The sequence below is a fragment of the Mustela putorius genome, unplaced genomic scaffold, assembly GCF_011764305.1.
Source record: "Mustela putorius furo isolate JIRA1106 unplaced genomic scaffold, ASM1176430v1.1 tig00004014_pilon_pilon_pilon, whole genome shotgun sequence".
Taxonomy (NCBI): Eukaryota; Metazoa; Chordata; class Mammalia; order Carnivora; family Mustelidae; genus Mustela; species Mustela putorius.
The window spans coordinates 30,288-58,154 of NW_025422152.1; the positions used below are offsets into that span (position 1 = coordinate 30,288).

At 54.3% G+C, this 27,867-nt stretch overlaps 2 pseudogenes; one reads left to right on the forward strand and one right to left on the reverse strand.

Moving 5' to 3' along the window:
* Window positions 1-1,269: 1,269 nt before the first annotated feature.
* On the forward strand, window positions 1,270-27,760 carry LOC123389777 (annotated as a pseudogene).
* LOC123389776 lies at window positions 12,000-14,143 on the reverse strand (annotated as a pseudogene).
* Window positions 27,761-27,867: the final 107 nt, after the last annotated feature.

A 27,867-nucleotide genomic window follows, 5' to 3' on the forward strand; every position in this document is an offset into this window, starting at 1 on the left:
AGGACCCAGGTATGGTGGGGAGGGGGGGATGGGCAGGACAGGTCCAGGGAATGGGAGACACAGATGTCCAGGGATTGAGTGAGTCATGGGGCCGGGAAGCAACAGCGAGGGGAAAACACAGGTGTCAATATTGTGCTGATCTCGTTGTGCCATGGCAGGGGGCCACCACGCTCTCAGTGGGGAGCACAATGTCTAGAGATGTTGAATCACTTGGTCTACACCTGAGACTGATGGACCGTTACACCCCCCCCCCCCCCCCCCCCCCCCCCCCCCCCCCCCCCCCCCCCCCCCCCCCCCCCCCCCCCCCCCCCCCCCCCCCCCCCCCCCCCCCCCCAAAAAACTCCACACTCCAATAGTCAACAACTTAGCAGAAAAAATCACAGATGGGGGTCCACATCCTTCCAGTAGACCAGGCCCCGGGAAACTGGAGCCCACGAGAAAGTCCCAGGTTACATTTCCTCTCTGGGAGGAGAGCCCCATGACTCTGAGCCCTGGGCCTTCCCTTCCAGCCCCATTCCCCAGGAACAGGCTCAACTGCCGAGGACCACCGAGCCTTGCTGAGCCATACTCACGCTCCAGCTGGTCACTCGCCCTGCCCTGAGAGGCGGGTCCTACTATTATCTTCCATTTTAGGGAGGAGAACATTAAGGGGAAGGGAGGCTGCTCAAAATGACAGAGCTAATTACTGGTGGAGCTGGGCCAGAGACCCAAAAGCTTCGTTCACACTCGGAGTCGCCTTCTTGGGGGCTCACCCAGATCCTTCCTGCAGATCTCCGGTATCTCTGACTCCCTAGCAGATTAGGAATCAAACTTTCCTGGAAGGGAAGCAGAGCCCCAGGGCCTCACCCTCGTCCTGCTCAGAGCCACTGCCCCGGCTGGGGTAGACACCTGCCTAAGCTGCTGGACCTGTCTTCCCATCTCGGCCACCGGGGCCAAGGGCAGGGAAGCTGGCCTTGCCTGGGGCAGGGATGGCTGCCATCCCAACAGATTTCTAGGGGAGGGGCTCTTTGAGGCTCCCAGCCTCCTAATTGTTTGCTGAAGGGGGAAGGGTGAGTGAGATTCATTATCATGTGGGTACACATTTGCTTGCACTGTGACTCACGTCCCTCGGGAGCGGGCCCCTTGCATAAAGGGTGACGGGCCGCCTGGCCTCCCAGCGGCAGGTGTCGGACAACCCTGTGCGGCTCTGCCCCGTCCGTCTCCTGTGTTGCCCGCGGAGAGCCCCCATGGCCATGTCAGCCCCGGTGGGTGGCAGCCCTGCAGAGTTAGCCCCGGCGGCGGGCGGCCGCCGAAGGTCTTGGCTCCCACCAGAAAGCCATGAAGTACTTGGGCCAGGACTTTTGAGAGCCTGAGGCGACAGTGCTTTTGGACTCAGGAGTCCTCTTTAAGGATCCAGAGTTCCCTGCGTGCCCATCTGCCTTGGGCTACCAAGGATCTGGGGCCACACTTCCCCGCAAACCCAAGGTGTTGTCTGGAAAAACGGCCCACGGTGAGTAGCCAGGCCTGCTCCTGGGACAGAGGGCTGTCGCTTCTTCAGGCAAATAGCTGAGGGAGAAGTCAGTTCTTCTTTGGGGAGGGAGAAATCATTCTTCCCAAGGTCCGTATTTTTAGAATAGCTCTCCCCCCGCCCCCTACCCTCGCCCTCCTTTAAAGTCTTTTTGGCGGAGCAAGGGACGGAGGGGAAGAGCATTCCTGGACTTTGGAAGCAGACCAACTTAGATTTGAACCCCAGCTGGGCCTTCCTTGAACAGGTGACCTCTATGAGGGCTCTCGTTTCTCCTCTGTGAAATGGTGCCCAAGGGCAGGGGATGGGAGAACTGTCCTTCCCAAACCTCAGCCCATGGCCCTCCTGCTCCATGACCCTTTTCACGTCCGGTCTGAGCTGCGGGATCAGAGCCCCTCTGCAGGGTGGGTGTGAGCCCAAGTGAATCAAGGGCTCTGTCCTGTGTCTGGTCCACAGAACGAGCCACACCAGGGACTAGGCTTTTGGAGCTCCTGGCCAGGCCCCTTTTGTCTCCTCAACCATGATGTGGAAAACTGAGCTGTGGGACCTGTCTTCTTGGCAGTGTGGTGGAAGAGGGAGCATGAGGACAGTACAGAAGGGCTCTTAGATGTGGTCAGGACCACGGGCAGCTCCAGCTACCTCTGCCCCTTTGCTATGCTTCCCCACCCGGTCTGCACACAGTTCCCATGGCTAGAAGGACCCCTCCAACCTCCGCCCTGCAGCCACCATGGCCCACCTTTCCCATCCCCCTGAAACCTGTGTGGTTAATCTGGGGTTTTGTGGGCAAAATCCAGGAATGAGAATCAGTTTCAGATTCTTGCTTCAAGAGGTAGTTTTCAACGGGCAGGTATGTGTTTGTGTGTGGGGGCTGCCTGCACTGGTCGGCGGGGGGCGGTGGTCAGGGAGATGTCAGGAGTGAGCTCTGGTCTTGACTCTGATGGAGATGGTGGGGGAGACAGGCACATGGGTGAGGCGTGGACACCTGGGAAGAAAGATGGAAGATTGCTCCACGGGGGACAACCACGAGCCATGGGATCCTGGGGTGTCAGGAGGCTGCAAACCTAGTGGACCTGAAGCACCCCAAGGAGCCCTGGGGGCGGGAGAGACAGGGATAAGGACACTCCGCCTTGCCCTAAGGAGATCACTTGCTCCATTGCGCTTTCCCTCCCCACTCTGTCTCTCCTCTCCTTCCTTCCTTTCCTTATTCTAAATTGCGGGTAGAACGCACTTAACTAAAGACCATCTAACCATGTTAAGTGTGTGCCAAGAGCATTTCCGCTGCTGCAGCTGTCCATCACCACCTCCAGAGCGTTTACATCCATTCATGAATCCAGGGGCCTGTGGGTTGCTTCCACCCGTTGGCTCTTACGGATCACGGTTTTACGAAGACGCTATTCAATTATCTCTTTGAGACCATGCTTTCGATTCTTCCGGGTGTCTGCAGAAGTGGAGTCACTGGATCATTTGGTGATTCTATCTATTTGATGTGTTTTTTTTAAAGAAACAAAATGCAGGGACACCTGGGTGGCCTCAGTCGATTAAGCGTCTGCCTTTGGCTTAGGTCATGGTCTCAGGGTCCCGGGATTGAGGCCCTGCATCAGGCTCTCTGCTCAGCAGGGGAGCCTGCTTCTCCCTCTCTCTCTTTGCCTCTGTGCCTACTTGTGATCTCTGTCTGTCAAATAAATAAAATCTTTAAAAAAAAGAAACAAAATGCATTTTATTGGTTTCTTTTTAAAGAAAAGTTTAAAAAAATCTTAAAAAAAAAAGATTTCTATTTATTAATTTGACACAGTGAGAGAAGGAACACAAAGCAAGGAGAGAAGGAGAAGCAGACACTCCCTGTTGGGCAGAGAGCCTGATGTGGGACTCAATCCCAGGACCTGAGCCGAAGTCAGACGTTTAATGACTGAACCACCCAAGAGCCCCATTGAGCCCCTGCTGATTAGCAATGTTGAGCATCTTTTCGTGGGTCTGTTGGTGATTTGGATTGTCTTCTTTGGAGTATTGTCTGTTCGAATCATTTGCTCATGTTTAAATGGGGGGTCATTGGCTTTTTTTTGTCCCTGGCTGCATTTGAGAGTGACACCTGACTTTGTTGGTCTCAGGGGACTTCACACCAGTGCTCCTATGGCCCTGCTTCTCACAAAGGTGTTAACTTTGACCTGTCCCGAGGGGAAAGCAGATGGGATCTGCTGAATATGTATGTGTGGATGCTTTTGCTCTCTTGATGATAGAATGAAGTTTGCTACTTAGATGTTTTCTGAAATCATAAATTTTGGCATCCTGCCCCTTCCAGGTGTTTTTTTTTTTTGCCTATTTTTGCTCTACTTTTCTAAAAGATTTAAAAAAATTATTTGAGAAAGGAAGAGGGAGAGAGGGAAGCACAAGTGGGGGAGCAGCAGACAGACAGAAGAAGAAGCAGGTTCCCCATTGAGCAGGGAGCCTGAGTGGGACTTGATCCCAGGACTCTGGGGATCAGGACCTGAGCCCAAGGCAGACACTTCACCAACTGAGCCACTCAGGGTGCACCCATTTTTTTTTTGTCCTATTTTTTAAGCAGCTAAATGGAAGGTCTGCTTGGGCTCTTCTTCTAATGGTAGAAGACAGGTTGGCCCAGATTGAAGACCTCAGGGTCAGGCTTGGGATCTCATGACTCTACGGTGATGTTCTCAGTGGCACTGGGCAAGAACAGCGGCACTGTCACAGACTCCACGGCGGTGTGTGAGACCAGCGGAGCTCTCCGCAGAGCCGTCTCCATTCTTGGCTTCTCCATTTCGCCATGTACACGGCCAGCCCGGGCCTGTGGTTTGAGGGCTGCCCGGTGTGCATGGGCCCAAGCACGGCCCAGTGGACGAGACTTTTCTCTGTGCATTTCTGTCATTTGATGAGTGCGTTGACCTTAGGGAGAAATGCAGAGAGGGGAGCAAGGTGGGTCAAGCACACCAAACGGACCCAGGAAGCCGGCAGCCTAGGTTAAGGCAGACGTGGCGGGTATGACCGTCGGGAGATAAGGGTTCGGATGAGGGGACCAGCCTTTGTCGGGGGCGGCCGCCCTCCTTCCAGCCGCTGCTCTGGTCTGATGAGCTGGGGACTTTCGGTTCAGCCTTATTTATGCGCAGGTCGTGTGTGCACGTGGGCGCAGAGCCTCGGAGGTGCTCTCTGTGGTCGGAGGGAGACAGTAGGACAGTTGGCTGAGAGCGCAGACTCGGGCGTCAGCTGGATCGGGTTCTGGTCCCTTCCGTGCTGTTCACTGGGCCTGTGACGCCACGTGATTTCCCGAGCTCCCTAGGACTCCGTTCCCTCACCTGTAAAGCGAGAAATAGCATTATCTACCTTGCGGGGTTTCGCATGGCGCCTGGCATGTAACAGAGCTCAGTACTAGGAGTGTCTCTGTTATTCATTCAGTACAACGACGTGCACCGGGAAGCTGTGCATACAACGACGTGGCAGGAGCTCCCGGAGGAAAGCATTTCAACTTCTTCACCTGACCGTGGAACGGGGGCCGGGCAGTGATGTGGAGGTCCAGACATTGGAGCAGGGCTGGGAAGGAGCGGAAGGCCCAAGTAGGCTCTGCGCCTTTGTTCAGGGTGAACACGGCCTGGGAAAGGTGGTAATGAGAGAGGGAGTACGGGGGGGAAATGGAGGTGAGGCGGGGGGGGAAAAAAAAAAAGCTCCGAAGGGTCCAGGACCCTGAAGGGGCAGAGTGCCGGGCCGTGATGTGTACCGTAAACTTGGCGCTGGTGTCCAGCGTAGCGCAGCATGGGGGTTTGTACCCGCAGTCCTGAACCAAGCTCCCGGAATGGCCCCGGGGGAGCGTGGTCACTGACAATGTGCTGGGTCACTCCCTGCCTCGGACTCAACACGGTGCCTGGGGCTCCCCCTCCCCCGTGCCCTGCGTCAGGGGCTGGCACAAGCCTGAGTAATTTGTGTCTGTGGTCTGTGTCTGTGTCTGAGTTCCTTACCCACATGTCAGTAAACATGATTACAGAGAAGACACGAGCTGCTTATGAAGAAGGAAGGATGGGGCATGGGAGACTGCCCCCCTCTCCCAAAATGCCCTGCTTGCCACTTTCCCCTGTTTCCCCCACCCCAAGTGTGGGTCCCGCAGGCAGGACGTGGTGACTGGGAGGGCTTTCTGTGGGCTCTAGAGGATGTACAGGACTTGTGAGTCCCTGCACTTGTTGGTTGGTATTTCTGGGCAGAGGTGTTTTGAATTATGCTAACAAATGATGTGAGGACAGGAACATCCCCTCTGTCTATAAATCACTCTGTGCCATTCTGCCTATAACCCGCGAAATTGCTGCCGGCCTCATGAACTAGTCTGTCTCCCGAGTGGCACTAGATGCAAGATTGTAGCCGAGCTCATGGACCCGTTAGCTCTGAGTCGCTGAGGTTGGCAGCACGTGACCTATGTCAGTGACGTGGGTGGCTGATCTGTGTGGCTCAGGGGAGCCATCAGGGGGATCGTCATACTCCGTGGCTGGGGTTTGGGTGATGTCCCAGGAGGGAGTGCCCGGCATGTGGCATTGCCGTAGGACGTGCAATCATTCAGAGCACTGAGGACCCTGGTGGAGGGCTCCCTGACTCTGAAGGGCGAGCAGAGCAGAGGAAGGAGAGGATGACGGAGGAGGAGTATTTAGAGAGGTGAGGGTACTGACGAGGGCAAGCAGGAATGCAGAAGCCAAGGGAGGAGAACTCCAGCAGGGGCGAGGAGGGAGGGGGCAGTCAGCACCCGGGGCAACGGTTCTCCCTCTGTGGTTCTGGTCGAAGGTAGAAACCAGATTTCGGGAGACTGAAGGATGAACGGGAGATAGGAGAGAACACTATTTTAAGAGGGTTTTTAAGGAGCGAGAGTCTGCGAGACCCCGTTCAGTGTGTTCTCCTCCCTTCCTTCCCGACGAAGCCGCACGGTCCTGTGCCAAATGAAATTTAATATGATTTTTTGGTCCCTCTCTTTTTAGAAAAGGATGTTATTTATTGATTTGACAGAGAGAGAAAGAGGGTGTGCACGAGTTGGGGGAGCAGCAGGCAGAGGGAGAAGTAGGCTCCCCACTGAGCAGGGGGCCCTATGTGGGGCTCCATCCCACAACCCTGGGATCATGATCTGAGCCGAAGGCAGACGCTTCACGGATGGAGCCACTCAGGGGCTCTACCTCTCCCTTTTTAATTATTAATTTCCCAAATCTCTCCCACCTTCTGAATTTTGGAGCTTTGAGAACACCTAGCTTGGCTGACGCCGGGTCTTGGTCTAAATTGCCCTGGAGACCGCAGAAGCAGGAATCAAAGGAATAGAACAGAGGGTCGGCCCGCGGAGGGCTGGCTGAAGAGAGAAGAGCTAGCAGAAATTAGGGATCTGAAATTCTAAGGCTCGCTCTGGGCTGGGAAAGGAGGTACAATACATTTGTGATAAAAACGGATGTACATGTCAATGCTTTTATGAGAACAGACAGTTTCTGAAATATTACAAAGGAAACGTGAGCAGCGAGCACTCTGAATGCAAGCGATTTCGGTTTTTATGGGCATTATTTACTTAGACTTTTTTTTTTCAACTTATGTGCATATATTACTTTTTCAACAAAACACAAGTGAATGAATTTTTCTTACTACTTGGAAGAAAAAAAAAGCCAGCAGGAAGGCACTGTTCCCGCCCACTTAGATGTGAGCTGGTGGCGCTGCTTAGGGTGTGGGGCTGTCACTGCAGGACCCACGGTCCCCAGCACAGGACGGGATCCCAGTTCCTGGTGCTGGCCCCGCCACCTGCTTCCCTGGCGTTCTGATGCACTTGCGGTCAGTGACAGGGGCCTCTTTGCTCCTTGAAGACCCACGACTGCCCGTGACCGTCTGCCTGGGGTTAGCTGGACACACCTGTCCTGCTCCTAGACTGTCTAACCGACGGGCAGGCATCCTCTCCCGCCCGGAGAGCCTCCCAGACGCGCCCCTCCCAGGCATTTCACGTTCCCCCTTTGCGCACAAGCCCGCACCCCTTGTTATGCACTGGGCTTGTCTCTGACTTCTCCATGGAGGTCAGTCCGGGTTTCCCACACAGATGGACTCACTACAAGTGTGAGGCCTGTGCTCTTCTTCCCTCCCCCCGTCACCCTCGTGCCTGCCCCGTGAGGCTATGTGTGCAGGGTGGGCACCCAGCAGTCGTGCTGGGTAAACAGGGAAGAAAGTGCTTGGTGGGGGCCCCAGCGGTGCCCCAGGCTGGTTCCACCCTGACGGTCCTGAGCGCAGGGAGGGCGGGTCAGCTGCATGAACCGCCCTCCCTGCCCGGACACCTCAGCATCAGCGTCAGCGCCTGGGGCCATGGGCACGTCATCGGGGAGTTAATGAGTGCACACAGCATGTAGTCTGCGTAGGGAATGTTGATCTAATGCTCTCTGTGCAAACGGGGTGTTGTCTGAGAGGGAGGTCATGTTCCAGCACATCAGTGCCAGCCTCTGCCCTTCTCTGGCTGCCGCTCTCACACACCAGTGCTTGGCACGGCATGCACAGTCAGTCACACCGATGCAGGTGGACGTGGGGAGGCAGGCTGTGGCTGCTGCGGCTGCTGCCCTGGGACCCCTGCCTGCACCCCTACCCTGCACCTCTGCCCTGCACCCCCCATCGGCACCCCCAGCCCCCGCACCCCCCCTACGGCTTCCACCCTTCACTGGCCTGCAGAGTCATCAGCAGTAAGGTGAGGGACTCACAGAAGGTGACTTGGCCTCTTCCAGGCTCTGCTCTGACGGTGGAGCTCCCCGACCCCAGCTGCGACCAGTGCGGGGTGTCTTGTGACCCGTGTTTTGTCCCCCTTGCTTTCAGGAATTTGTGTCCCAGCCCCCAGTTTCATTGTGGATGGAACCACGCGAACAGACATTTGTCAGGGGAGTCTGGGTGAGTTACTGGGGACTCTCCATCTGGGGCAAGGCTGGCTGTGTGTGATATGACTAATGGGACCTCGCGTCCTGTCTGCGATATTGTGTGTGTGTCTGTGTTTCTGAGACGGTGCTCCTTGCGTGGGTCTGCGATGCTAGAACCGTGGCTTCCCCGGGGCGATCTCTCCAGGCCACGGAACCCCCCTTCCGCGCAGGAGCAATGGGCCAGAATTGTAGGGGCGCAGTGGACAGCCCGCGCCGGGCGATGCTTTGACAGTTGTGCCCTGTACGTGGACACCATTCACCGGATGGAGCAGCCACATCTGCACAACTGTGGGCATTGCCCCAGCAGATGCTCTAAAATGAGTGAGAAAATGAGAACCCCCGTCTTCCCAGCTGAGCTCCCTTTAGGGAGCCCAGGATGGTGGCAGGACCGGGCCCAGAGACGCAGGCACCGGAGAAGAACAATCCTACCCGTGAAGATCAACAGAGCAAACAGAAGTCCAGTGTCCACGTGGGCCTGAAAAACCCTGTCCTCTCACAAGGTGCCCTCCCTTTTCCTCCTCATGCCAGCCGAGAAAACGCGTTCTCTTCCACACCTGCTGGAAGCCTTTATGAATCCGAAATTCACAGGCATTTTATTTCAAATGCTTCCCACGTTCTGGCCTTAATGAGCGTTGCTGGCAGAAGATACCCCCTTGGCCGAGCTCGCAGAGCATGAGTGCAGAACTGTGGGAATGTTCCGGGCACCCCACACGGTCATGCTCCCGCTGCCCAGAGCCACGGCCTCTGTGTCCCAAGCCCTTGTGCCATTCGAGCCATTTCTGTGGGGCTCACAGTGGGGGGGGGGGCTGGGGAGGGGCTGGGGGAGGCAGGGCACAGCATCCTGGCCCTCCTTGTTCTGCCTTTTTACTTTGAGCTCAGTGTTTAACCTAATTAGCATGTGTCTCAGGGAAACTTGGATGCCTGCTGCCCTGTGTGTCTGAACTGCTCCTTGTCCCCTCAGCTGAGGTGGCCACAGAGCTCTGTGTCTTCCGCTGTCAACAACAAGTGTCGTGGCAAATGCTGTCCTGTTGCATGGGGGTGCTGGTCATTGCGTGGCAGCAGTGGTCCTGGTGGGTGTCTGGCTCCCTCCTGCTCAGCCAGGCCATCCCTCCCAGAGGCGGGAGGGCCCTTAGCAACCATCAGAGGTAGTGTTTGGCCAGCGCCCAAGGCCTGGCTTTCTTTGTAGACGGGATTTTAGGTGCATGAAGCCTGGGAAATCTGCGATGCTGAAGATTCGATTGCTCCCAACAGCTGTGTGGAGAATGGGGCCTATGCCCTCTTATTGTGGGGCTCGGCCTCTGCCAGAGGAGAGCGTGGCTTTGGCTCCATACCAGGAGCTAAGGGGATGTGTTTTGGGAAACATGGGCCAATCAGAAGCCCCCTGGGTCCGCAGGGCTGGGGCTGAGGAGGGGCACCGTGCTGGTCCCAGCCTCTCCTTGCTCCGTCTCCTTGGGGGACCCACAGCTCACCCCATCAGCACGGCCTCCATAGATGCGAGGAAAGCTCAGGTCTCTGCGATGGGGTAGGGCTAGGTGCATTGTTCCCTGGGAGGAACCTGGGCAGAGGGCTGAGGGGCATCCGTGGGATGGAGGCTGGCCACAGAGGAGGCCAGGACTGTAGCGTGGTGCCCTGAGAACCCAGTTCAGCTGCTGCCTCCCAGGTCAGAAGTGTCCAGCTTTGCCTCTGCAGGGGTGCAGGCAGGGATGAGGCCTGGCGGTGGCACGGTTTAGAGGGAAGGAAGAGTGGTATAGTTAGGGGGCTCCGAGGGCCTGGAGGAGGCCTGGTGGTCACCCTGAGATGGCTTGATGCAGGCGTCAGAGCCGAATCACGCTGGCCTGTGAACCCCAGGGCACACCGAAACTGGATTTTGACAAACAAGCCCATATGAGCAGGTCAGCATCCATGTCAGGGGGCTGGACGTGTGGCGGCACAGAGTTGCTTGCTCCCCTGGACAGTTCCCTGCCTGAAGCCTGTCTCTTGCTGACCGCAAACTGTCTCTGAAAGGTTCCCCTTTCTTTTGGATCAGTGTTTCTCATTGGTTCACCTTTTTGGATGGTTTCTTACTTTTTTTTCTTTTTTCTTTTTTTTTTTTTTTAGTGGATCACTGCCTTTATTTCGTCTTTACTATGAACTTTGAATAGAAGTGCAGAACACGATCTAGTATGTAGAAAAATAAAATTTTGGCAAAACAAAAACTGTTTAGGGAAATTAAATTGTATACTAGTATTTTCCATATGTACTTAGCAGATAAATATGTTACAGATAACATTGTAAGATGTCAGTTGTTGGTTATGAAAAAATTTTTAACTTCCTGTAATTTACACTGCATATTGAAATGATACAAATGGAAATTGCAATTTTTGTTAATAAGGAAGCCCAGTTTGCTAAAATAGCATTGATATCATTCGCATCAGATTTTAATTTGTTATACATCTTTGTAGTTCAGCAAATGCCCTTGATAATGAAAAATTAAAAAGTTATTAGGACAAAAATAATGATCTATGTAAAAAGGGGGGTGGGGACCAAAAGAGTCTTTAATATGCCTATATAATTCAGATCATAAAATTTTCATGAATTTAAGAGGAATGAGGATATATGAACACTAATAGAAAATAGTTTTCATTTGCGTGTTCAAATGCTTATACAACTCTTCAGTCCATCTGGTTTTATAAAACCAAAACTCTGAACACAAAAGCAAAAATGTTCCATTACCTTATTATATGTTACTAAGTATCAAACTGCATCAATTTATTATGAGTTAAATTTAAAGAACATCACAGATTTAAAAACAAAAGTACTTAAGTACCTGACTCTTTTTAACTCCACAAATACCTAGCATCCCAAAGTAACATGTAAACAAACCTCTTTGCTGCTTAATGAATTCTTTCCAATTTCTAGAATAAACTAAATGGCATCAGATGTGGTGTATGACTTACATATACATTATGGTTTCATTCATTACTTTGACTGTATTAGTGATGTAGCAAAGAGGGAAAATTTTCAACTATTGTATTTATTTAAAATGAGCTGACAGGTTCAAATGCCTGTCCTTCAGAAAAGCCAGCAGCATTTTTTTTTTTTTAACATACTCAAAGTAAGATTTGGCCTAAGCCCTTAATACCTTCCTGAACAGCCATGCAACTAAACACCCTCAAAAGGTGTTGTATAAGGGAGAAAAGATCATGAAGCAATTTGTACTTTTTCCTCTGGATACTAGAAACAAGGTAAAGCAAATCCAGATTATTTCTTGAATGAACGGCTGTCGTGTTTAATATAATGGAGCTCTATAAAACTAGAGCCACCATCTTATATGCTTATATAGATATATACTTATTTTTAATAAAGTCTCTTGCTTGTTTCAAAATTTAAGGATGATCTTTTTCCTGGTCAGTCACGTCAAGGGTACAATAAATAAAGTAGAAAAGGATGAACTGTTTTGCATATTTCTGTGGAAGAACGAAAAATATTTATACTTGGAGAGGTTCAGAAAATTCACTGTGCAGAATGAACAGCTTATATATACACTATCTGTGCAATTTTTTCTTGGCTGGGGTATTGAAATGCAAGAGCTCCTCCAAGACAAGAAGCCACATTCATTCTTGTCCAAATCCCTCTGTCTCTTCTATCGCAAAAAAAGAAGTTTTTCCTTTAGTTGTTCATAAGTCTTAGATGGTGGTAGATCCAAGCGATTAAAACATGTGTGGCTTCTTGGTAACCAGGTGTCTTTGCCAACTTTTTCAATGCAAAATTTTTGAGGCCCCATTACTTCCCATGAGCTCAGCAAATCCTCCTAGAGGTAAACGGCAGGTTCCAGTGACAAACTGTAATAGTCGCATCCTTACTTCATGGTCTGTCTCCTTCACAAACTGCCAAAACCAAATGATTTGCTTGCTGTTTCTTGTATAATGTCGATACACAGTATTTCTCTGCCAATCTGCCAAGTCAACCTCCTGCATGCCACACACCATAACCTCTAATTCTTTCTCATCAAAGTACTGCAGCCATTGAAGAGGGACGACTTCATTGAAACCATCAAGGAAAGCTTTGGTCTGTTCCTGCACTCCTCGAGAAAAACGCCACTCTGTCATTAAACCGATATATTCATCTTTGTTCTCCTCAGTCACCAGGATATTGGAACCTCCTAACTTCAGGTCATGCGAAGTAACCTTTCCCAAAATTTCCATGTCAACAGAAAAGTACATTTCTAAGCCACATTCTTCAATGTTGTTATCTCTTATCCGGATAAGGGAGTTGTAAAATTCAGTATCAATAGATTCCAAATCCTTAATAGTCAGTTTTTTACTTAGCATACGCTTGTAGAGTGGTAAAGAGAAACCAGTATCAATAAACTTCCCATGAAAAAGTGCCATAGCAATAAAGCGACCAATAAAACAGAAGTATGAAAGATGGTCTGGGTTAATGGTTGATGCTGGATTTATCTGAAGACAATAGTTGTTCTTGCCAGCATACTCAAATAAGCAATACATGGGGTTCAAAACTTCATGGGAAAGCAAGAAAAACAATTCTCTTGCTAGACCACCATAATCAAGTCCTTCTTCTCCTCTAAATATTACATATAATCGCCTTCTCAAGTCATAGGGTTTTATAATGCCATAATCTGTTGGAAGGAATCTTCAAATAGTGTCTGCCTGGATACATTGATCTTTACATGACTGGGTAGTGCATTAGACTGGCACAAATAACGGAAGTGAGCAAGTTTCCATCTAAAGCTGCGTTCATAAGCAATCTGTGGACCACCTTTAGTTTACAGATGATTTCCCATTGCGAGGATCTTTGAATGTTGTTGTTGTTCTTGTATTATGATCAACAAAGTACCTAACACCTTCCCGAGTATACCTAATTTCCCAGCCTTCTGGCAGGGGTTCTTCATTCTGTAAGCCTTGAGTTCTGGGATCTTCCCACTGGGTTGTTTTTGTGTTATGATTCACAAAGTAAACCCTGTCGGTTGAATCCACTTTTTTTTTCGCAGCCTGGTGGCAAAGGCCCATATGGGGTCATTTTCTGCAGCTAACATTGAAGCCGAATAGAGGTATCTCTGGTTGAACTGTTGCATAGCTCCTTGCAATTGGTTCCGCTGAGACTGCCACTGCTCAAAGTTTCGAACAGACTCCATGGTAGGCCACTGCCAGGTTGTTGTTCTGGTGTTATGATCCACATAATAAACTCTGCCACGATCATCAACTCTTCTTTCCCAACCTGGAGGTAAAGGCTGTGGCCTCTCCCACGTAGTCGTTTCGAGTATTATGATCCACGTAGTAAGTTCTACCATGAGGATCTTTTCTCTGTTCCCACCCTGATGGCAACGTTTCTGTGTTGGTACTTCCAGACTGCTGCCGTACAGGTTCCACACACCCATCTGGCTGTCTTAATTTGGCTGCCTCAAAGGCAGAATTATTTCCAGAATTAGAGGCAGCAAGATCTAAAGTACTTCTCGTTTCAGATCCAAATGCTGCACTGTTAGAAAGAATACATTCATTGATTTCTGAGGAAGTCAGTATTTCTTGAACTGGAGGATCTTCAACAGTAGTATTAGTGCAATTTGAAGACAAGGCATTTTCTTCAGATACTATTGCAGTACCCGTGGTGGAAGCATTATCGGTTGGTGCAGATGAGGATGATTCTCCATTAACAGTGTCATTGGCAGGCTCAGATGTGAGTGGTTTTGGAGCTGGTGTGGTTTTGGGTCTGGCAGCAACCAGAGACGGAGATGAAGGTGTGCTGTCTCCATTAACTATATATGAACAGCATGAGTTTTGAACTAGACTGCTTGTGGGTGCATGATTATCTGTCCCATTAGTACCTTCAACAGCCAACCTGGAAGTTGGTCTTGTTGAAGGGTCTCCATTTTCACTAAGGCTGATCACCATTTTGCTGTATTTCTATGGTTGGAGATGTGCTGCAGTTTGTTAGATTTTCTTGCTCAATCACCAGTCCATCGAGCACAACTGTTAACTCACCAGTTTGCACTATACCATTCTTGTTTTCCAAAGAAAGTTTTAATTGTTCTTTCACGCTTTCCAATTTTCTATTGTGTATTAACAGAGCATGTTTCAGATCTATTGTTGCTCTTCCTAATAAAGCATCGGCTTTTAAAGTATAATGACTCCAAACTCGAAATTCCAAAGTAGACTGTGGGGTCACATTTACGGTTAGCTGTTCATCCCATTTTGGATTAGAAGAACTACTGGGTGGCTGTTTTCTTAATTTCTCCATCTACAATTACTTCTGTATATACTGCTGTTCCAAACCAGTTCTTTTTTCTTTTTAGTTTGGCACTAGAAACAGTTACCTGTAACTGTAACCTTCCACTGTGGTTATTACTAATATCAGACCGTGGTGAAGCAGTGGCCATGTCCCAATATTCAGCTTATACATGTACCAGGAACTGTGCTAGACACTGGGGATATAAAGATGAGTAAGACACGATTCCTTCTTTCAAGGAGCTCATAGTCTAGCGAGGAGACAAACCCGGCGCAAAGCTGTCGGCTCCCGGCGGTCGGGCGGCCACAGCAGCGGCGCCGGCTCCAGCGCCGCGCGCCCTTCCCCTTCCGCGCCCAAGATCGCCATCTCGCAGCAGGCGCGGCGGCGGCGGCGGCGGCGGTGGCAGCCACCCAGCCCAGGCAGCCTGCAGCCACTTGGAACCCGCTTGCCACGCTCGGCGACACCCGACCCTCCCCCCAACCCCACCCCGGCCACGCGCCACCCGCTGCAGACCCCACACCTCCCTCCTCAGCAGCGCGCCGCGTGCTCCCATAGACAGCGCCGCGCCGCGAGCGCGCGCCTCCCTGCCAGCCCGGCACCGCGCGCTGTGCCCGGTTTCTTACTTCTTAAAGGCCGGCCCGTCTCCAGCCTCCCCAAGATGGGCTCAGACATGAGGAAGGCCAGAGATCCCCACAGATCTCAGACCGCAGGCTCCTGTTCCCATTGTCCTCCCCCGCAGCCCCCTGTGCTTCTGACCCATCAGCTGCAGATGGAGGGCCTCACGACCCGTCGCTGGGAAACATCTCACTCCCCAGAGCACGGGTTCCTCCCAGAGATCCAGCTCAGGCACAGCCAGATGGAGCAGAAGCATGGGATGAGGTCTGGGGAAGGGGCGCTGATTGCCCAAAGCTTCACATGTGCGGCAAGGAGCACTGTGAGCCCCGGCCTCTGGGTATTTCTGAAGGCTTCATGACAGAGGCCTGATGGAATTAGGAATCACCACTGCTGAGGGGTCCCAGGGTCAGGGGATGGGATGGCTCTTAAATGTCCAACCCACTCACTGGGGTTGGTTCTCCTGGCAACCATTTGGGTCACCTAGGGGCTTTCCTAAGCCACCTCGTTAACATAACAAAAGAACTGTGCAGAAGAGGACTGCCTAGCCTCTCTGGAGCTCTGAGCCCAGAAGCAGATCTAAGACCCAGCCTGCGTTTCTTTTTATAAATCACAGCCTCCAGGGCTGGCTGGTACTTATGCCAAAGTTGTCCTTGGGGTCCTGGGTGGCCCTAGGGGGGTACAACTGTGCAGGGGCGGGCCTGTTCTCCCTAGGGGGCTCCCAGGCCCCACCCTGCAGCCACCACCACTCTGGGGAGGGACCAACCTGCCTGGATCTCCTTGCCATCAGTGGATGCAGACGTCCCTGAGGCTGCCGTCTCCCCTCCTTTCTGCCTCCAGGCTCTGTGCCACCCTCACAGCCCCCATGAATGCCCTCCGCTTAGGCTTCATCTTCAACCAACTAGTGGCTTAACTGTTATTCCTGCTCCTGTCACTGATCAGCCTCATAAAGGGGCTACTGCAGAGATCCCAGCACTTGACCTCATCTCTGTCCCTGCTTCCCTCACCTGTCCTTCAGCCAGTGGCCCAGGGGCAGCCCTACTTCTCCCCTTGGCAATTAGGAAGTGCCCAATAAGCTGGACCCTGAGTTCTTGCTACCTATGATTTATAATAACACTAGGTGTTCAGACCTAAAGGGAATTTCTGATTTAGCACTTTCTGTTGTAACAAAGCCTAACTCAGGATGACTGTCTCTTGGTGGACTTAAAACCAGAGACCCTCATTGTTAGGGCTCGGGTCTGTTTGCTATTTACTGGAAGTCCTGAGGCCTTAGGGTGGAGGGAGTGGAAGGGTTCTAGGGGGTCATTATTTAAGCGTAATTTTTAAAAAATCTCTTTATTGTTTTAATAACTATTAAAACCCATTGCTTGTATTACCCAAATAAAACATAGGAAGAACAAAGCTTAGGTAGTTCCCTGACTTTCCCAGAGGTCAGTGACCCAGGACTCCCCCATTCTAGCTCTACAGTTAGTCCAAACTCTAACCCACAGCCAGATCTGACTGGAAGGTGGCTGGCGAGGAGGGACTCGTCCATCAAGGTATTTCCCAGGTTTTCCACCCACCTTACTCGCCACCAAAAGCCTCTTGTATCCAAATGCCTCTTGGCTGCTTCTGGCAATTAAAACTATGGTCCAAGGTCAAAGCCATGTCCCTATGGAGAAGAACCCAACGATTGTGCCACAGGCTTCAAGGCAGGTCCCCAAACAAGTTCCTGAAATGTTCTGAGCAGCAGAATAGAAGTCCATCCCCCCAAGAGGACTTTGAAGGGGCATGTGCTGATTTGGATGTGTTCCTGAACCAACAGTCCACTCACGCCTGACAGTTCTGGCAGGAATCCAAACACCCCCCCCTTGGAGCCCCGCGCTTGCCCGAGTGCCAGGAGGACCTGTGCAGTGTCCTGAGTGAGGCAGATGAAAAGAAAATTAAGCTCCTCCAGCTGGGCAGCCCTGTTTGATGTCAGCAACTGAGGGACACGGAGTTTCCGTGCCTTGAATTGTAATGCGTGAGGAGTTTCTGAGTGGGTGGATGGAGACAGCTCAGCCAGGCTCCAGAACATCAGAGGGGCTGCGAGGATGCGTGTGTCCTGCGGGGTGGATGTCAGAGGGGCTGCGAGGATGCGTGTGTCCTGCGGGGTGGATGTCAGAGGGGCTGCAGAGTGGTCACTCTGTCAGATCCCTCCGGGGCCTGTGCTGGGAACTGTCACTCGCCATCTCTCCTGCTGCAGATGTTGGCAGACATGGGAGTGCCATGCCTAGTGCATGTCCTCTTGGGCTCCCCATTCCCACAGACCGGGAGACTCAGGAGCAAACACACAGGGGCCACTGGGCATTTGTTCCAGACAAATCCATCGAGTCATTCGGACACTAGCTGTTCGTCAAGCCGGGCCCCCCTATGAGTCAGCCTCCTTCTGGGGGTGCCAGACCAGGAGTCCACATCCCTGCTGGCTGGAGGGCCCCGGGAGGTCACCCCGGGAGGCCGCCAAAGCGCTACTCAGTAGCGGCTGCTCAGGTGGGTGCTGTGACCCAGTGCACAGAGCTTAGGTACTGTCCGGTCTTAAGGAAACACAAAGAGACAGAGTGACTCGTGGTTGGAGAGAAGGGGCAGGTGGCTGAGCCGTGAGCTCTTGCTGGGGGAGGGAACAAAGCAGCCACTCCCCAAGGGGAAAGGCCAGGGCATCAGAGTTTGCCTGGAGGGCAGGTTCTTGGTGGGAGCAAAGGGATGAAAGCTGGAGACATGAGTGGGATCCGCCCTGTCTTCTTTCTTTGCGTTCTCCACCCCAACCATTGGTGCTTAGGGGTGGAATGGTCAGGGTCCTGTGATGTAGGGGCGGGCAGAGAACATCCCATCCTGAGGAGCCACCCGTGACCTTCAGACAAGGGAGGATGATGGGCCATCTGACCTGGAAGGGGGTGAGGTGACATGGGATGGACGGAGCAGGGCCCTAAATGTCAGACTGGGCAGGGACATGCGGCAGGCCTGACTGGTGTGTCCCTGTGACTGGGTGCAGGTGACTGCTGGCTGCTGGCTGCCCTTGCCTCCCTAACCCTGAATGAAAGGCTGCTTCGCCACGTGGTCCCCGGGGGCCGGGATTTCCAGCAGAACTACTCAGGGATCTTCCATTTTCAGGTACTGTGCTTGGGGCCCATGGTGACCCTGCAGCTACGTGGGGGTCGGGATACAGCCAGAAATCTGGCGTCTCTTTGGACTCCCTCAAATCTTCACCCCTGGTGGCCAGCTGCTGACCTGAAGTCTTCCCGAGGGTATAAACAGTGGAGTCAAGCATGTTTCATAGCTCAAGCGGGTTATACACTGTGTTCTTAGCATAGAGCAAGTCAGAGAATAGAAAACGTTGTTAAGAAAACTGTAAGGAAGAGGAAGGTACTCCATGTGTCAGCCAGCCCTCGCTGCTCTGACCGTGTCATTTGGGAATCCTTCCCATGGGCTTGGGTCCCTCTCACATCCCCAAACCAGAGATCCCCAACGCGGGCGCCTTTGCTTATCACTCACACGCTGGATGCCACGTGTCCTGTGTTCTCTGGCCTCTCCAGTGGGTGTGGATGGAAGACGCAGATCCTGCTCTTGGGGGGGCTTGGAGCTCGGCCCTCCACATGGGGTGATGTCTGAGGGGCCTCCGCCCCATGTCTCTTGCCCCCCCAGTTCTGGCAGTACGGCGAGTGGGTGGAAGTGGTCATGGATGACAGGCTGCCCACCAAGCATGGGGAGCTGCTCTTCCTGCACTCAGAGATGGGCACTGAGTTCTGGGGAGCATTGTTGGAAAAGGCCTACACCAAGTGAGTAAGCGGTACAGGGCCGGGAGACCCCTGTGTCCCCGAGGATGGCACCTGCCCCACCCTGAACCCGGGGTGCCTGGCCGAGTCCCCCCAGCACCTGGACACTGGGGCCAGTAGCTCTCGGCTCAGCCCTGCCCCCATGAGGTGTGGATCAAGGTGTGGGGGTCAGCCCTACAGGTTCTTGGGGCCTCCCCATTCTCCTCCTTCAAATCCCAAAGTCAGTTCCTAGGTTAAGGTGAGTTTTTCAAACAACCATGACGAGGAACGAACAGATGCACTTCGGTGCTGAGGCCCCGTCCAGCTCTCACTGCCCCCTTTCTGCTGGAGTTCCATGCAGGAAGCCTTCTTTGTGGGTTCTCCTGATGCGTGTCGCCTACCCTGTCCTGCAACCCCATACCTTTCCAGCCTTCTTCCCGGAGTGAGCCCCCGGGGCACTCTCTACCCATGGCTGCCCAGGGTTCCAACCCCCAGGAACCCAGGAAGCCAGGGTCCATGCTGGGAAGGCTGCATTTGGCTTCCTACAGGACTTGGAGATGGAGGGGGTGGCTTGGTGGGAGGTAGCCAGAGCGCCCCTGTCAGCCCAAAGCAAAACTGGCAAAGGGCCCTCTCTTATCTTCCAGCCCACTCTGCATCCTAGCACCAGCCCACGTGGGCCCCTCTTCTGCAAATGACACACATTTTCTTTCTTTCCATGCAGGCTCAATGGTTCCTATGAGGCTCTCACTGGAGGGTCCACGGTGGAGGGGTTTGAGGATCTCACTGGAGGCATTTCTGAGTTTTATAACCTGAAGAAGCCCCCAGCCCGCCTGTTTCAGATCATCCGGAAGGTCCTCTGCACGGGGTCCCTGCTGGCCTGCTCCATTGACGTGAGTCTCCCTGCTCCCCACTGCATGGCAGGGAAGGGGCCACAGCAGCATCTGGGGCTGAACTGTGGGCAAGTCTGGGGACGGAGGGGTCCCAGACCTTATTAGTGGGTAGCAAGTGGGTACATCGTGGGAGTCGCAGTCTGCAGTGCCGGGGAATGGCCCAAGAACAGAGACCTGACCCCTGGATCCAGCATCCCACCTTTGCTGCCCCTTCCCTGCTCAGTGATCATGAATCTTTAGGAAACAGATACATGGTGGGTGTGTGTGGGGGTACCCGATGGAGTTGGAGATCCCTGAGAAGAAGGGGAGCGGATCTGGAGCCAGGGTGCATGTGCTGCCTGGGTGGGGGGGCTGGTGGTCTGGGCTCCGGGGCGGCATGGACACTGGAGCTGGCGTGTTGTTCCTGCCCCTCTCTGTCCCTGACCTGGTGGCCTTGGGCACGCAAACAGTACATCTCTGCCAAATCTCAGTTCCAGGGTTTGCCTGGTGGGGAGACGATGTGGGGCCTAGAGGGGGGCCTGTGGATGAGGAAGGGGGAGACACAGGAGAAGTAGTCTGGCCCAGAGCGGCCATCCTGGATAACTGGACTTCTTCAAGTGGCAGGGGATCATTCGGGGACCTGAGGTGACGACCTGGCGTCTGGTGGCATTTAAATCCTGTAAGTTATGCTCCGGCCCCCGAGCCACATAGCGCCTACCTGGAGCTGCAGTCTTGTTCAGAGGTCACTGAGGTCACCATTGCACCTTCACCCCAGTGTCCCCCAGCGGCCAGCCCCAACGAGGTCAGAGTCAGGGTCAGGGTCAGGGCCAGCCTCTGTGGACTTCATCCCCAACCAGGTTCTCCAGTGCAGCTGAAGCAGGAGCGGAGGCCACCACCTGCCAGAAACTGGTGAAGAGTCATGCCTACTCCATCACTGGGGTCCAAGAGGTAAAAGCTGGAAGAGAGGGGAGGGTAGCAGGTTGTGATACTGCATGCGTCCAGGTCACCACAAAGAGCCTCCCATCTGCTGAGGTCCCTCCCTGGTTTCCAGGACGCCACCCGTGCATGGGTCCCTCTTGCTCATGGGCCCTTTGGACTCTCCCCCTTGGAGATGGATCCCGCTGTCCGTCTGTGCCTCAGCTCCCTGGGCTCCAGCGACATGCAGATGAGACAGGCTTGGGGTGGGAGGGCGGTTTTGGAGGAGGTTGTAGAGATTGTCCGTTAGATTTTCTATGTGGGTTAAGAGGTGCGTGTGCACAGGTGGAAACCCATAGGACCCCAAAGGGGATAAAGGCAGTGATGTCGGCTGCCCCAGGATGAGGCCCAATGGAGAAGGAGCCGTGCAAGCAGAAAGCATGCACTGTAGTTTTCACGACGTTTATTTACTATATTCTGCCCACTTGGAAAAAGCGTTTGCAGTCACTTACAGTGACGTATGCAGACACAATCAAAACACGAAACTGAAATCCACCAGACAATGCAGGTGAGAGACAGGGCTGCCCTCGAAAAATGAGCTTTGCTCTGGGCTTCCCGACGGCCAAGCAAAAAGGGAAATGAGACGGGATCTCAGTTTTTGTTGTGTATGAAAACCGCACGAGTGTTGTAATTCACCAACACGCTCTTCTGTAAAGTCATTTCCCAAGCAGAGACTGAACACACATGTGTAAGCGTGGGCGAGGGCATGACGGAGGACACGGAGGGGAGTGGGACACCCAACACCTGACATCCTTTGTCTGAGTGTGTGTGCGTGGAATGTGAACACAGGGGCTCTAGCAGGGAAGGCAGTAAGTGTGAGCTTCCAGTGTGTGTTTGCAGACACGCTGTCTGGGTGCCCATGCCCCCTCCCACCACGTCCTGACCTCAGTGACCTGCTCCCTCTGCATCTAGGATTCTTGAGCTGTCCCAGAGAGGTAGCCACGGCACCCAGCTCCTGGGGGCAGCCACAGGGCTTCAGGGGCGGTGATGGTGTGTTTGCAGTGCTTGGCCCCATGTGTGCTTCCTCCAGAGGGTGCTCCTGGAATGCTGGCCACCGTGCTCTGTGTGCTTATTGTCATTTCATCTGGTGGGTTAAGAGCTCAGTGAGTCTTAGTCAATTACAAAATTTGAGTGCATGTGAAAGCCGACACGAACTTGTTTGTGAGCCAGACAGATGGTTTGTGGAAAAACAAACCAAATTGTGGAAAACAGCAGTTGGCCACATCTGGAAAACATGCGTTAAAAACAAGGGTGTGGCTCTTTGGGGACATTTGGAAAGTGTAAGTCCTCAGGGAGCAGACGGAGGGTGGTGGTGGACATGGGGTCGCAGGCTGTGGGGAGGACGCAGCGACGGGGGCAGACTTGCGGGGCGTGAGGCCGGTGCTGGGGCCTGGGGCTGGGGGGTGGACGTGGGGTGCGGGGGCCGGTGGGCATGGGGACATACGCGGGGGTGTGGGGAAGGTGTGGCGGCCTGGGGCAGGGGGTGGACGCGGGGATGCACTGGGGGGCAGGCGCAGGGGTGTGGGGCAGATGCGAGGGGTCAGGGAAGGAGGTGGTCACGAGGGGCGTGGTGGGCGGTTTGCAGACTTGGGGGCGCCAGGCAGGGGAGCCCAGAGGCTCAGGTGCTTCCGCATGTGGACCTTGCAGGTGGATATCCAGGGTCGTCCCGAGAAGCTAATCAGACTCCGGAACCCGTGGGGCGAAGTGGAGTGGACAGGGGCTTGGAGTGACGAGTAGGTTCTTGGTCCCCATCCTCACCCTGTGCTGTGGAAAGGTGGCTCACGAAACACAGCGCTCATGAGACCTGGGGCCCCGTGAGCACGGCCGCATTTTGGGGAGCCCAGCAGCCGGGTCAGGAAGGAGAACTGCTGGGCTCCTGCTGAGCAAAGCACGCCGCAGGCAGCTGGAGTCTGGCCTCTGGGTCTCTGCTTGGCCTTTGCAGGCTTGGCAGCTCTGTCTCCAGAATGTTTTCCTGTTTCCCACCTGCCACACAGTGGTGATTGCCAGGGGAGGCCGGACCCATGAGATCCCGCACCTCCCACTGCAGACCATCTCTCAGACGTCTCTCAGACAAAAGCCACGCCCCCAGTGCCCAGTGGAGGAAGCCGGATCCGGCCCTCGGGGCCAGCTGGTGGCAGGCAGCGGCGGGCATCTGGGAGGGCTGCTCGCCCTTTCCTGACAAGGTCATGGGGGGGGCAGGCAGGCTCCCCTCACCCAGGCCTCGTGCCACTGAGGAAGCACCTGGGAAATGGGGGGTCCCTAAGTGCTCGGGAGCCGCCCTGTGCTGCCCGCCCTTGCCTGCCAAAATGGCAGGACATGGCCCATCACCGCACACTTCCCTTCAGGTGTGTGCCACAGAGAGAGGTAGGTCCCGAGGGCAACAGACGCTGATTCCGCTACCCGCATTGGAGCAAAACCCAAAACCTACTTACCGCCAACTGCCTGGGAAGGGCGCCCGCGCTGAACGAAATCAACGCTCTGTCTTTTGGCCATTTCAGCCGACAGCTCTTTAGCAAGCTGCCCAGAGGCTTCTGTGACCCCATCTCCTTCCCTGACAACACCCCCTCCCACGCGCCCAGTCTCTGAGAGGCTGGGGCAGGTGCAAAAGGGGTGGTGTCGGGGGGTGAGAGCTGAACTCCAGCAGCTGGAGACACAGCTGGGACCATTTTTGTAGCAGCCGGTGGGGCACGAGGACACTGGGTCTCTGAGCCACAGCTCTAAGTCAGCCCAATGTCCAGGTAACTTAAACATCTAAATTTGTCTTAGGCTCAAAACCCAATTGGGAGATTTGATTCAGATCCAGAATTCTCTAACTGTGTCTAATCTTTGTTTACAACAAGAACATTCTGAGATTTGGGGCTGATGGGTGAAAGTTTTCCCTGAGCTGAAGGCTTCCTGGGTTCCCTCCTGCATGACCCCTGTGGTCCTGTGTGGCTGGACTTTCCTGGGGGGAGGGCAGGGTTTGTGGTTTGTTGAAGGCATCCAGGGAAGGGACCATTTTTATACCATTCGGTTCCTAGACGCTGCACACTTATTTCAGGAGACCGAGCTTGGTAAAGGTCAGGCAGGAGGCTGGAGACGTCATTTGAATATACGTCTATGACACATATGGCCATCGCCACGGAAAGGCCATAACAGGAGGCCTCAACAGGTGACACGACTTCAGGAAAATTGCTGCCCGACTGGGCCTGATGGCTGTCACTGGCGGCTCGGGAAACGGATGGTGCACCTATGCCCAGAGAGTGTCCGACTCCCCCAGGGTCCTCACCTGAGGGATGAGCCAGAATGACAACCAGCCCATGGACCAGATGCACGCCTGACAGGCAGCCTCATCCCTCTTCTCTTGGACCTGCAGCCCTGTCACGGCGTGTGGCAGTTTCAGCTAGAAATGAAGGTTGCCTGGCAGTGAAATTAAGGCAATGTCCCAGCTGCATGACTGCGGTCCATGTCTTTGGTCCGCATCCCTCCCGGGATGTGTGTCCCCCTCCCCCACCACTGCCGGCCTGCTAGGGTCTGGCTCATGACCGTCTCCACCCTCCGGGGGCCATCTAGCTTCAGGAAACTGTGTGCTGCAGCGAACCTTTTCACAAATGACCACCTTGGCTTCTCTTTTTAAAGATTTTAATTTTACGATTTCCTCCAGTGCCCCAGAGTGGAAATGACATAGACCCCAGGCAGAAGGCGGAGCTGGATAAGAAAGCGGAGGATGGCGAGTGTTCTGGTGAGCACCATCTGCAGGAAGATGTCCTTCCCAGCGGCTTCACTCCCCAGGCACCCAGGGTTTCAGGAAGCCCATGTGGCTCCTGCTGGGGGCATCCTTCTTCTCCCCCGTCACCCTTAGGCTGCCCGACCTCAGGGACTGCATGTGTCCCTGTCCTGCTGCCCCGCCCCCCTCATGAGGCAGAGCACCAATCCCATCTCAGCAAGTTGGGCTTAGCCACATGACAGGGTGACTTCCTTTGTGGATGGGCTAGGACAGATGACAGGGACGTCCCTTGAACATGGTTTAGGGACATCTCTGCTGGGCAGACTTAAATTGGAGGACTGAAGTCTCTGCAGATTCCGAGGTGCCTGGCCCGGTGGCAGGGCCCATTTACTGTTCTGTCCCTCTGCCTGGTTGTTAGACATGCGAAGGGCGCTCTCTAATGAAACAGAGATGACAACGGTAGCCAGGGACTTGGACAGTGGCCCCGTAGACATGACAGGGTCAGAGCTGGTCCCTTGCTCTGTCCTGGAACCTGCCCCGTGAACCCAGAGCCTTCTGATCCTTCTGCCCCCAGGATGTCATTTCTGGATTTCCTGGAGCAGTTTCTCCCGGCTGGAGATCTGCAACTTCTCCCCAGCCTCCCTGAGTAGCGAGGAGCTACACAAATGGGACCTGGTCCTGTTTTATGGCCGCTGATGGTGGGGGGCTCCACCCCTGGGGGCCACACCAACTTCCCAGGTGAGCTGGACGGAGGGCTGCGGGGCCCCAGATCCTTTTGGCCTGTCCCCCCTGGGCTGCGCAATGCCTCGTCCTGTTCACTGGCTCCTGGTGCCCCGCAGGGGCCCAGCTTCTCCCTGGGCTTGGAGGCCAGGGCGGCAGGGTGGACAATGGTTCTGCAGCCCCCAGCTGAGGCTGGAGCTCAGCCAACGGGGTTCTGTAGCTTCCACACTTCCCCCACCTGCCCCTGCCCCCCAAGGATGCCTCGTGCTCACCGTGCTCCTTTCTCACTCTTCTCCCGGTCCCTGCTTGTCACGCATCCCCCTAAGATGCGTGGACCCTGTGTTGCTCCAGTAGATCATGCCATGCTAAGTCTGTGTGCCCTAGCTGAACCCGGAGGGTGGGGTAGAGCGGCCTGAGCCTGGGGGTGCGTGATGGCCACTCCTTCCTCCTATGGGAGCCACTGGAGCTCCACCCCGGGAGGATATCTGGGCAACCCCTGCCTCTGCCCTAACTGGGGGGCTTTCATCTCACTGTGGGTGGGGAGCCCTCCCCGGTTCCCTGGACATCACTGACGCATCCGACATACGCTTCTCTGGGCTGAGACAGCCGAGGCAGCAGGAAGAAGATGCAGAAAAAACGACCCACCTCCCCAAGGAGAAATAAAGGAAAGCAAAGCCTGCTCCCTCTGCCCCCCCCAGCCCCTCTGCCCCCCTAGCCCCTCTGTCCCCCCCAGCCCCCAGCCCCCCAGCCCCGCAGTCCACCCAGCCTCCCGCTCCGGGCTCTGACGCTGATCATTGCAGGGCTGCACTCCGAGTCCTAATAAAATCCCATGTCCGTGCAGGCTGGGTCCGGACTACCATGTGTCTCTCTTCTTCACTCCCCACCCACCACCCACCATCCAGCCCAGAGCTCCGCGCCTGGCGGCAGCTTGGGCTCACCAGCTGCAGGGCCCTGGGAGGCTCCTTTTCCTCTGCGGCGCCTTGTTGCTTGGTCCGCACAACGAAGGGTTAACACCCACCAGGCAAGGCTCAATGTAAACCCGTGGTGTTCTGTAAGTGTAGGGCATTATTTTTGTAGCTCATTCTCTTCCTCCAGTTCTGTTAAGGAGTAAACAAAAAAATGTAGGGATTGCAATGAGGTTGCATTTGGAAGAAGTTAAAATACGTCCGCCATTAGAGAGCACTTAGAAAACGGGTAAGAGATGGGCCCGGATTGCTTTGGCAGCGCGGAACCATCGGGGGCGCCCCAGAGGTATCCGCCCCCAATCACCGTCTCCACCCCATGGGCATAGTCACCTAGTCACCTAGCTGTCTGGAAGGGACCGACGGTGCCTGGCCCTTTCGTAATGATGTTCTGTACGTCTACCTGGGAAGCTGCAGGGACTTGACCTTGCAGTCCGCGCTTGTGCCCCAGACAGTCTGGACGTGGAGGTTCTGATGGAGAGGAGGGATTGAGTAGGAAACGTTCTGGTTAAGTCCGTGGCTCTTGGTCTCCTGTGCATGCCTTGTTATCTCATCGAGTTGGACCCTCATTTAGGGCATGTGAGGACCACCCCCACAGGCTGTCCTCCCCTGGGCCACATCAGTATTTCAAAACCGCTGAGGCCCCTCTTCTTCATTTATGCACTGCCGCCCGCCCGACTGTGTGCCCTCCCTTGACCCGCCGGACCTCTCTGTGCCTCGGAATGTGTAGTCGCTGTTTTGAAAGAGTTTTAAAAAGTTCTCTTTGAAGGGAAGCCATCTTTTAGAGTACCCATAGGTGGTGTGGCTTGTGTTCTTTTTAATTACCTCTCATGCATATTCAGTGACTTACCAGGGAGAGATGGTATCTCAATGCTCCAGCCATCTGGCTGAGGGGCAGAGGGTCAGCCCCCACGGCTGGAGGGGACAGACGCCCCCACCAGAACCCGTTGTCTCCAGAGCCTGTGAGCAGAGGCCTCCTGAGACGTGACTCCCCTCACACCCCGAGATATTCCTCCCTGAGAGGGGCTCATCTTCACGGGCCAGGAGCTTAGAACTGGAAGACTTGGGGGTCACTCGTGAGCATTCCAGGGCAGCCCTGGCCCATCAGACCTCGAGTATTCCCAGTCAGACGGCGCTGTGCAAAGTTTCAGGATGCCGCGGGGTGCGTCTGCCAGTGGGTGGGAGGGGAGGGGGGAAGGGAAGGAGGGCGTGCTCGCCACGCTGGGAGCAAAAAAAACTTGCCCAGGCCCACTGACTGCCAGCCGCGCCCTCTCTGGGGCGACCAAGGCTCTTCCCTTGTGTTCTTTCCCGCCTCCCCAAGGGGGGAAACCATGCCCGGCGACCTCCTGGAGACCTCCAGCCACTTACTGGGACCAATCCCCAGTTCGGAATCCATCTGGCCTAAGTGGATGACAGCCAGGAGGGGGCGTCGGTGAACCCCACTGCATGGTGCTGCTGGGTCTGATGCAGAAGAATTGTCGGTGCCGGAAGAGGATAGGACAGGGTACGCTCAGCATCTAGTCTAGGCTTCTCAGGGGACAGGAGCCAAGAAAGGGGGGCACACGGCATTTGAAAGTGGAAGGGAGGCTGGGTATGGGAGGCTGTAGACTCTCCTTTCCTCCCGAGCT